Source organism: Cetorhinus maximus, chromosome 29 (genome assembly GCF_964194155.1).
Source record: "Cetorhinus maximus chromosome 29, sCetMax3.hap1.1, whole genome shotgun sequence".
In the NCBI taxonomy this organism is placed as follows: Eukaryota; Metazoa; Chordata; class Chondrichthyes; order Lamniformes; family Cetorhinidae; genus Cetorhinus; species Cetorhinus maximus.
Window position 1 is genome coordinate 1,869,260 of NC_135907.1, and position 10,587 is coordinate 1,879,846.

The following is a 10,587-nucleotide window of genomic DNA, read 5'->3' on the forward strand; positions in this document are numbered from 1 at the left end:
AACAGTGCCGTATAATCCCAGCATGATTTGGGCAAGGAAACTTATGCCAAGAAACCCATTTTCTGTTGGCTGGAGACGACGAAATAAAACAGATTGCTAAGTTACTGTTAAACTTCCAAGATTGAATAACTGGGCCCCCAACTCCTCTTCAAATAAGAGAAACTAATCTTTGGACTTGTGCAATCTCATAGAAGACTCCTTTCTTCCTGGCAAGTGAAAACACACTGAAGGCTACTAAATCACTTACACAACAAAAACAGAAACGGAACTACCTGGAAAAACTCAGCAGGTCTGGCAGCATCGGTGGAGAAGGGCACAGTTGATGTTTCGAGTCCTCATGACCTTGATGCTGCCAGACCTGCTGAGTTTTTCCAGGTATTTCTGTTTCTGTTTTTTGTTTTGGATTTCCAGCATCCGCAGTTTTTTGTTTTTAATGCCAAATCACTTATTGACTAAAGTCTACTCAACAGAGGCTTTTAAACGGAGGATCAAACTGTGGGCAATCCCTTGCACAGATTGAAGTTTGGTTCTGGGTTGTGAAGTTTGCCCAAGCGATGCACCACCTTAGCATTAAACACAGTTGAGTACAGTGAACCTACAGGAATGCTGCAGCCCCAACTCCTGGGGCACACCAAACAGACCTTGGTGCAGTTTTGCCATCTGTAAAATCTTTGTCTCTCTCAAGTGGCCCAGGTACACGTCACAAAGAGGGTTTTGTTCTGAGTCAACTAGCTGCAGGGGACACACTGTACACAACCATCAGTTATCGCAATGACGTAACCACTAATAGATGCTGGAGGTCACTGACCTGGAATGCAAGGACCCCTTTAAATTATTTACCCAAAGCATCTACTGGTAATAGACATTTTTGGCTTGTCAGTAGGATGAGGCACATAGCCAACTGGACAGCAACAATGCCAAATGTAAAACCATGCTTGGCTTTGAGACTATTAGAAATGGGGGCTTGCAAGCCTTAGCTAGCCCTCTACAATTCCACAGCTGCTACAAGTTACTCAACATTCAAATCACTCCATATGTACCTCAACAGGGCACTGAGACAGACTATGGTTCTAACCTACAGAAGGGACCATCACAGTCGTGCAGCTGGGTGAGTAATCCAGAGCTGCGTGGACTAATGATCTGGAGGCACAAGTTCAAATCCCACCACGGCAGCTAGGGAATTTAAATTCAGTTAACTCGAGAAATCTGGAATAAAAAGCCAGTAAGGGTAATGGTGACTGTCTTACTACTGGGTCGTCATAAAAACTCATCTGGTTCACTAATGTCCTTCAGGGGATAATATCTTCCCGCCTTACCCAGCCTGGCCAATGTGATTTCAGGCCCTCAGGGCAATGTAGTTGACTGTTGGCTGAAATGGCCCATTAAGCCATTCACTTGTACTCAAGGCGACCACCTTGGCGAGGCAATAAACGTGGGTGTTGCCACATCCCACGAACAAATGAAAAGTAAACACTCTCAGAGCCCCGAATGAGTTGCACTGCAACACTTGGGGCATTACTGTGTTGTTGCACTTGTGCACAAAAGTCAGCGCAACTGGCTGACAGCATGGATTCCACTCCTGGTGTGACCAAGCTTATTCTGCTTTGATAATCTGTATTTACAGATCGCCTTTCCCCTAGTGAACCAGAAAGCTGTCATGCCAAGTCACCACCCCCCAACTTACCAAATAGCACAAGTTCAGGGGTTGGCCCGAGTGAACTTGAAAGCGGACCTCATACTTCAAACAGAATTCTCCACGTTAAAAACAAACAAATGGTAGCTTCTCAATTATTAACACAACCTGCCTTTAAACTGTTTCGTGCAGCAGACTCAACAACAGCCACTGTCGAACCACCCAAAATTTTAAAACCCGCAAAGCTCCCATTCTGCTCGGCAGTAAAAATTCAATCGTGTGTTTCTGGTCATTTGACTAGTCCGTATAAAGCGTATGACAGTTAATCCACTATTGTCAAGAACTAACCAAAGATTTTTTTGTATGTTGGCTGCTATCTTGGTCAGTATCTCAGCACCCACCAATATCTCCACCCCAGCCCCTTAGGTGCCACACACTACCATCCAAGCCACTTCCTATCCCTACAGCACTCAGCACGTTCTCAGCCCCCAGATCCACTTCACAGCTTCAGTGAAAGGCCAGCTCACAGCCCCAGATCCTGCCACACTTTCCCAGCCGCACACAGGGTCCAGCTTGTGCTCTCCTAGCCCTTGGTGCTCATGCTTGCTCATTTCCAACACCAGGTTCCCTACATTCTCCTAGCTACGTGAGGTCCAAGCCATAACCTCCCTGTTCTCAACTGATTCAATATGGTCCCAGTGCTGCCCTTCCTTAGCTAAATCAGATAGGAGAACGGGGAAGCAAACACCACACTGCAACAGACAATAAAAAAGAGGGAGGTCAGGATAAGTGACATCTGGTCACATGCTAGAAGCTAGATCATCACCAGCAAACTGAGGGGATTGGTGTGTGGGGCTGGGGGGGTGGTGGTTTACAGGCTAACAGGAGGTAAGCATAAAGCAATGATTGAGGACAGGAGAAAGTCTTGCCTGTTCAGGGAGTGTCTGGAGAGCAAGCCCAAGCAAGACAAGTTTTTAATCTCATTTTGAAGCAGAACTTCATCACGGGAGAGATGGAGCAGTGATAAACCAAAAAAAAGTGACTAATTAGTTATACAAGAACCTCACCAAATCCAGGGAGGAAATAACTTCCAACAAGAGTAACAGGAGCTCCAGCCCTGCTTTTGGAACTTCTACAATCTAGGCCTAGGGTTCAGATTAACTGTGTCAAATTTGAGTGTTCTTGCTGCCTGCCTGTCACTAAGGACAAAGCCAAAAGAGGTCTGGATATCGACAGTACAGTACGTTCTGGGTTGTAACACAATCACAGGAGGCAGATCATAAGAAACACTCTGTCTTAGAGTTTGGAAAAGTACCAGCACCCAGAGATTGCACTCTAGGTACAGGCCCCTTATGCAGCATTCCAAAATCCAGAAGGACCCAAAAACCAGGTCCTGCTCTGGAACTACAAACCCCATCAGGCATTGCTGTCAGTCTTATCTGGGTCTTGGCATGCTGATCTGCTGCTCATTGGGTCTGGGATTAGTGGCAGCAGCCACCCTCATCTCTTCCTTTTCCCGTCCCGGTTGGTTCCAGCACAGTGGAGAAATCAGACCGACTTTAAATCATCCTGTTTCCCCCATCCCAGGACCCAAAATAGGGAAAATTCCCATAACCAGTGTGCATCCGGTCCCGAGCTTCCCAGGTACGGGGTCTGGTGTCTGGATATATCTACAGTCTGATCATTGTCTTCTCATCGCTGAACTACTCAGGATACACAGGTAATCTGTTCATAGCCAGCTGGTGGCTAGAGTTTGCAACTACATAGTAACACAGGAAAAATAAATCGGGAAATGTTGGCTTTGCAATTTACAATGGTAAGTGTTGACAGAAAAATATATAATACCTCCAGTTTTTAAAAAAATTATAACACTGTCATAAATTAGAGTACTTGGTCCTAGACCATATCAACTTGACAAGCACCCAACATAACAGCAAAAGAACAGTGCAACCCTTATTGCGGTATACAATAAACTTAATCATGAGTTAAAGTTCATGATCAATCACCACATTCCAATGAAAAACGGAAGTTACCCTCAATTCCAGGAACTTTTTGTGCTTGCTGTGCAGTGCCTGTTACATGCACATTAGTCAATCAGTGGCTTTGCAGAATTAATACTAACCAGCTCAATTACAGCCAGCAGCAGCCAAGACTCTAGCTTATACTCACTCTCCAAATCTGCCACCAGTACTGCCGTGGCAACTGGTGAGCTGCACTTGTGTTTATATCATAAATATAAGCATATCATGTGCAAGCATGCAAAGTGCACTGGGACAGCTCCAAACATTTTTGTGCTGTGTATCCTTCTTTCCGCTCCCCCCTCCGAAACAGGGCCCACTCTATCACTGACTCGTGCTCCAGCTCTGCACTGGGTCCGTTTGGCAAATCAGAGGAGAGGCAGTGGTCTTCAATCCCCAAACTCCATGCACATTACAGAAGCGCAGATCTCAGTTTTCCAAAGCATTTTCAGCTGAACTCGTTTCCTATTGTCGATGCCAGGCCCATAAATATGCGTAAGATGAGGGACGTGCAGCAAATAAAATGCACCGGGGAATGCTTCATATGGTGCACTTTTGTTGATGGCTGAAAAGACCAATCCGAGAGAGGCAGGTTCTGCCACAAGCGGTGTGTGTGAAGTGGTTATCAGGAGTTACTGTGGATTGCTGTTTTTGGTGTTGGCGCCTGTTGCCAAGCCACCGATTGTCATGGTGATGAACTCGGGCCCACAGGCGATGTCACCATTTTCCTCCATCGTTGGCCTGTCTCTCCCAGTTGCGAGAATCAATGTCATCATGCCTTCATGTCATGCCTGCAAGCATCTTTGAAGTGGAGCTTTGGGTGTCCTGCCAGTTTTATGAACCAACCTTTAAAGCCCTGTTAACACTGCAGGCGTAAACATCCAGCACTGAACCATTTTGTTTTTTAAGTTGCAGTCAATTAAACCTGTGTGGTTTTTTTTTACCACCACCGCCCCCCCTGCCTCTGGCTTCTCCTTTCGAGGCTTATTCTGCTTCCCAAACCCCCCCAAACTCTGAACTCCCCAGCGAATCTGGCAGAGAACCCGTGGAAACTCACCAGCTGGCATCAGCCCCACTTTAGACAGCAGCCAAGCTTGCAATTCAAATTAAGTTCTCACAATGGGAGTGGGGAAGTGCCAGAACACTCTAATCAATAAACTTCAACTCAGTTACAATGCGTCATGGTAAGTTGGGTTTTTTTCTGCATCGCCGACTTCCTCTCGCCCCCTCCCCCCCACCCCTAGCATTTGTATTAAATGTCCTTGGGTGTCTTTATGCACATTTCCTGCCCGTACACCCATAAGTTGAAATGCGCCGAGTACGAAACAATGAAATTCCTGTGCTCATGTTCTTCCACATACAATCTATCAAGTGTGCCCAAACACTTCACATTTCCTTCCCGGGCCTCTGGCTCACATCCATAGAGAATGTTTGGAGTTCAAGGCTGCCAACCAACCCAAGCCCTTGTTTAAATGTTTTCTTCCAAAGTGAGGAATATTACAAGAATTAACACTCCTTGCATTTTTGTTAACTAATAACAGCATAAACAGTTCCCAGGTCAGGTAAGACACAGAGTGAGGTCTCTCTAATCTAGCCCAACAAGATTCCCTCAGTTGGGAGACAGTGGCATCGTGGTAATGTCACTGGGCTAGTAATCCAGAGGCCCAGGCTAATGCTCCAGGGACACAGGCTCAAATCCCACCACAGCAGCTGGTAGAATTTAAATGTAATTAATAAATCTGGAATTCAAAACAAAGATAGTCTCAGTAATAGTGATCAATCATCGAATGTTGTAAAAACCCACCTGGTTCACTAATGCACTTTAGGGAAGGAAATCTGCCATCCTTACCTCCAGGCCCACAGAAATGTGGTTGACTCTTAAATGCCCTCTGCAGGCCACTCAGTTGTATCAAGCTGCTACAAAATCTAGGAGGAATGAACCGGATGGACCACCCGGCATCAACCTAGGCAGCAGAAACGACAACTGCAAATCGCAGCCCTGTTGACCCCACAAAGTCTTCCTTACTAACATCTGGGGGCTTGTGCCAAGATTGGAGAGGTGTCTCACAGACTAGTCAAGCAACAGCCTGACATAGTCATACTCACGGAATCATACCTTACGGGTAATGTCCCAGACACCGCCATCACCATCCACCAGATTTGGCAGCACAATGGCGTGTAGTATACAGGAGGGAGCTTCCCCGTGAGTTCTCAACATTGACTCCGGACCCCATGAAGCCTCATGGCATCGTAACAGCTCCGAGAGTGGCTTGGTAATGCCAATGCATTGAGTAGAAGAAGTAGTAGCTGGCCAAGTCCTAAAGGACATAGCTGCTAGACTGGGTCTGCAGCAGGTGGCGAGGGAACCAATAAGTTAAGAAACTATTTGACCTCATCCTCGCCAATTTGCCTGTCACAAATGCAACTGGCCACGACAGTATTGGCAGATGTGACCACTGCACCAGCCCTTGTGGAGACACCCTCCATCGTGATGTGTGGCACTACCACCATGCTTGTCAGGAAAATATAATTTTCATAACATTATTGGAAGTTATTGTAAGGTAGGAATAGTGTGTGTGCGCGCGTGTCTTAATTGAATTAAAGACAGCTGGTCTGAAGGCTTTGCTGTATCAGAGGAGAAGCTAGGTTTGAAATGTTAAATAGGTAAACATGACTTAAATTTTAGAATGTGAGATGAAAAGGGAAAATTTGCATTTTTAGATAAACCAGAGTAATTTGAATTTCAAGAGGTGGTGAAATGTTACACTTAGCCAGAAGAAGCCAAACAGTGTGTTTATTTTTCCCAAAGCTTACTGAAAAAATTGATACTATGAAAGATTCTTATTATTAGAAAAGTAGAGTTGAAAAGGCATATTGGGGCAATGGGATTTACACTAAAAAGGGTGAAACCTATATAAAGGAGATGAGGTTGTGTGTAAGAGAAGGAATTCTAAGGTCTAACAAGTGTGAAATACCTCCAGCCTCTAAGCCTCAAGTTGCTGTCTACACGAATTGGAAGTGAAAAAAACTCACTTTGAACTCAACTGTTCAGGGTATTATGTTACTTTGCCTGGGTCTTTTAAAATCTGTGTTTTACTGGTGCCTTAACAGAGCTGTAACTGGGACTTAGATTAACAAGGGGAGCTAGGAGTTATCATAGTAGTAATTTGTAAACCTATGTATTTGCTTAAAATCATTTTTTTTATTAATAAAGGTTCAATTTAGTTTTGTAAGAAACCCATAAGACTCAGTGGTCTTATTACTACTGAATTCAAGGCACGCATCTCGAAATAAATACAAATTGTAAAGTAGTTGGGGCAGTTGTTTCAAGTTTCCCTTTGGGATTCGAGCAGCTCAGCATTTACCACCCACTGTGCCAGGACAATACTAAATGGGATAGATGTCAAACAGATCTAGCAGCTCAAAACTGGGCCTCCATGGGGCATTGTGGACTATCAGCAGCAGTATTATTGTATAAAACCACAATCTATAACCTCATGGCACATCATATCCTCCATTCTACCATTACCATCAGGCCAGGGGATCAACCCTAATTAAATGAAGGTAGGAGGGCATGCCAGGAGCAGCACCATGCATACCTAAAACTGGAGGTGTCAACCTGGTGAAGCTTAACACAGGAATACTTGTGTGCCAAACAGCGGAAACAGCAAGTGATAGACAGAGCTAAGCAAGTCCACAACCAACAGATCATATCTAAGCTCTCCAGTCCTGCCACATCCAGTCATGAATGTTGGTGGACAATTAAACAACAGGCAGAGGAGGGGGGGCTCCACAAATATCTCCAACCTCAATGATGGGGGAGCCCAGCATGTCAGTGCAAAGGACAAGGCTAAAGCATTTGCTACAATCTTCAGCCAGAAGTGCCGAGTGGATGATCCATCCCGGCCTCTTCCCGAGGTACCCAGCATCACAGATGCCAGTCTTCAGCCAATTCGATTCACTTCACCTGATATCAAGAAACGGCTGAAGACACCGGATACTGCAAAGCCTATGGGCCCTGACAATATTCCGGCAATAGTACTGAAGACTTGTGCTCCAGAACTAGCCGCAGCCCTAGCCAAGCTGTCCCAGTTCAGCTACAACAATGGCATCTACCTGGCAATGTGGAAAATTGTATAGGTATGTCCTATACACAAAAAGCAGGGCAAATCCAACCTGGCCAATTACTGCCCCATCAGTCTATTCTAGGTCATCAGTAAAGTGATGGAAAGTGTTGCCAACAGTGCTATCAAGAGGCACTTAGCAATACCCTGCTCATCAATGCTTAGTTTAGGTTCTGCCAAGGCCACTCAGCTCCAGACCTCATTAAACCTTGGTTCAAACATGGACAAGAGAGGGTAGGCGTATGTGACTACCCCAAATCAAAGCAGCGTTTCAGTGTGGCATCAAGGAGTCCTAGCAAAACTGGAGTCAATGGGAATCAGTGGGTATCTACCTAGCACGAAGGAAGATGGTTATGGTTGTGGTTGTCGGAGGTCAATCATCTCAGTCCCAGGACATCAGTGCAGGATTCCTCAGGGTAGTGTCCTAGGCCCAGCCATCTTCAGCTGCTTCATTAATAACTTTCTTTCCGTCATAAGGTCAGAAACAGGGATGTTCGTTGATGATTGCACAATGTTCAGCACCATTCGCGACGACTCAGTTACTAAAGCAGTCCGTGTTCACATGCAGCAAGACCTGGACACCATTCAGGCATGGGCTAAGTGGCAAGTAACATTTGCGCCACACAAGTGCCAGGCAATGACTATCTCAAGCAAGAGAGAACCGAGAACCATCGCCCCTCGACATCAATGGAATTACCATCACTGAATTCCCCACTATCAACATCCTGGGGATTACCATTGACCAGAAACTGAACTGGGCTAGCCATATAAACAAGACAGAGGCTGGGAATTCTGTAGTGAGTAACTCACCTCCCGACTCCCCACAACCTGCCCACCATCTACAAGGCACAAGTCAGGAGTGGGATGGAATACTCTCCACTTGCCTGGGTGAGTGCAGCCCCAACAATACTCAAGAAGCTTGACACCGTCCAAGACAAAGCAGCCTGCTTGACTGGTACCTCACCCACCACCTTAAACATTCGCTTCCCCCACCTCCAGTGCACAATGGCAGCAGTGTGCACCATTACTGTAACCATGGCGGACGAGAAGAAAGCCCCAATTTCCAAGAAGGACGCTAAGAAAGCCCAGAAGAGGGCCCCACCCAAAGGTGGCAAGAAGAGGAAAAGATCCAGGAAAGAGAGTTACTCCATCTATGTCTACAAAGTGATGAAGCAGGTTCACCCTGCCACTGGCATCTCCGCCAAAGCCATGAGCATCATGAACTCGTTTGTCAACGATATTTTCAAGTGCATCACGGGTGAGGCTTCCCGTCTGGGCTATTGCAACAAGCGCAGCACCATCAGCTCCCAGGAGATCCAGACCGCCATTCGCCTGCTGCTGCCCAGGGAACTGGCCAAGCACACCGTGTCGGAGGGCCCAAAGTACACCAGCTCCAAGTAAAACTCCACAATGCACTGAAAGTCAAATCCACAAGATGCACTCAGCAACTCACCAAGGCTCCTGCCACAGTGCCTCCCAAACTCAGGGCCACTGCCATCTAGAGGGGCAAGGGCAGCAGATACATGGGAATTGCATCACCTGCAAGCTCCCTTTCAAGCTACTCACCATCCTGACTTGGAACTATATTGTCGTTCCTTCACTGTCGTGGAATCAAAATCCTGGAACTCCCTCCCTAACAGCACTATGGGTGTACCTACACGGGCAGCAACAGTTCAAGGCAGCAGCTCACCACCACCTTCTCAAGGGCGATTGGGGATAGGCAAAAATGCTGGACTAGCCAACGACACCCACATCCTAAAAACAAATAAATTAAGAAAAGCCCCATATTCAAAGCATTTCACATTGCATCAAGCTAAACGCCACCATTTTCCATTGCTAACATTCTTCTGGTCACAAGGAAATGGTGGTTCTCCCTTGTTAAGATCTGGAATAAAGCTGCATCAACTCATTTGATCCAAGATCCTCGCACTTAGCCAAGAGGAAGCCTACAGCTACACATCTAGGTTATGTATAAAGTCAATGTTTAAATTGTTGCACAACGCAGTCAGTTCACGATCATTTAACGAGCTTAGTAACGTCCTTAAAATTCCTCTAAAAAGTGGTGAAGATCACAATTGAGTTTATTTTTAAAAACACATGCTTGTGTTGAGTTCCACTGTGGAGCAGCATCAAGTAGAGACCTGTGGCTTTGCCCCATTCCCCAAAAGGGAGAGGGGATGAGAGAGTGGCTCCCAGTGCACTTGGACCTGACGGAGGTGCGAGGATAAGTTGATAATGGTATTTAGTTTAGTCCAAAAATCACAAATGTCATTAACAGATACTTTGAACTCTAAGTCACTGTACAGGCACAAGCACTGATGTCCTGTTGCGTTTTGCACAGAGATAGATCATGATCAGAAGCAGAACTGGGAGGCTGTGATGTGTAATACACTTCAAGTTGTTCAGGTACATCAATCTTTCCTGAAGCAAAATGGATCCGGATGAGACATTTCAGACAGAAATATAACATGAAAAAACACGCTCAAAACTTTGTTGAATACAAGACATTTGCAACTCACAAGAGATCAGTTTCCTTCATTCACTTGTTGTAACATGCGACTGATTTCAAGACAGATTCACCTACCGATCGCTGGGTTTTGTACTGAAGATTTCACTTGATTGATTGCCTATTCCAGCTTTAATGCATCAGAGAGTCCCTAGGCCCAACCCAGTTAAAGCAAACTACCAACAGACTATTTCCTATGCATACTGACTAAATGGGACAAGGCATTGCTGAAGGTTAGGAAAATAGAACCTGATCCGTGGTGAGTGTTTGCAGCAATGTGCAAACTCCTGCCCCTCAAAAACATTC